The sequence below is a fragment of the Balaenoptera ricei genome, chromosome 16 (assembly GCF_028023285.1).
Source record: "Balaenoptera ricei isolate mBalRic1 chromosome 16, mBalRic1.hap2, whole genome shotgun sequence".
NCBI classification, from domain to species: Eukaryota; Metazoa; Chordata; class Mammalia; order Artiodactyla; family Balaenopteridae; genus Balaenoptera; species Balaenoptera ricei.
The window spans coordinates 16,499,662-16,500,024 of record NC_082654.1 but is presented as its reverse complement, the minus strand read 5'-3'; the positions used below and the strand labels follow the sequence as shown (position 1 = coordinate 16,500,024).

General features: G+C 41.9%; 1 non-coding gene across 1 annotated transcript; it reads left to right on the top strand.

Moving 5' to 3' along the window:
• The first annotated feature begins 258 nt into the window (after window positions 1-258).
• Window positions 259-363, top strand: LOC132351357 (U6 spliceosomal RNA). Its single transcript, XR_009498294.1, has one exon. It is a non-coding gene; the product is annotated as a U6 spliceosomal RNA (small nuclear RNA).

Genomic DNA, 363 nt, shown 5'->3' with positions numbered 1-363 from the left:
AACATCCTGTCTTTCATGAAATTATGGTGATAAATTGCAGTTCTTTTTGATTCTCACTTAGCAAAATAAAAGTCTGCAAGCTCAGAATTTTGTTTTTGAAATTTCACTAGCCTGTAGGACCTGAAAGTCTGGTCACTCGGGCCTGGATGCTCTCTCTTGAGCCTTCCTTCATCTCTCAGACCTGAGGTTCCACAGAGCCCTGTGGTCTTTGCTTCTCATCATCCAACCCTAAAACAGGCAGAAGAAAATCTAGAAAAGGTGCTTGCTTCAGCAGCACGTGTTGTAAATTTGCATCCATCACAGAGATTCACATGGCCCCTGCACAGTGATGACTCACCAATAAGTGAAGCATTTCATATTTTT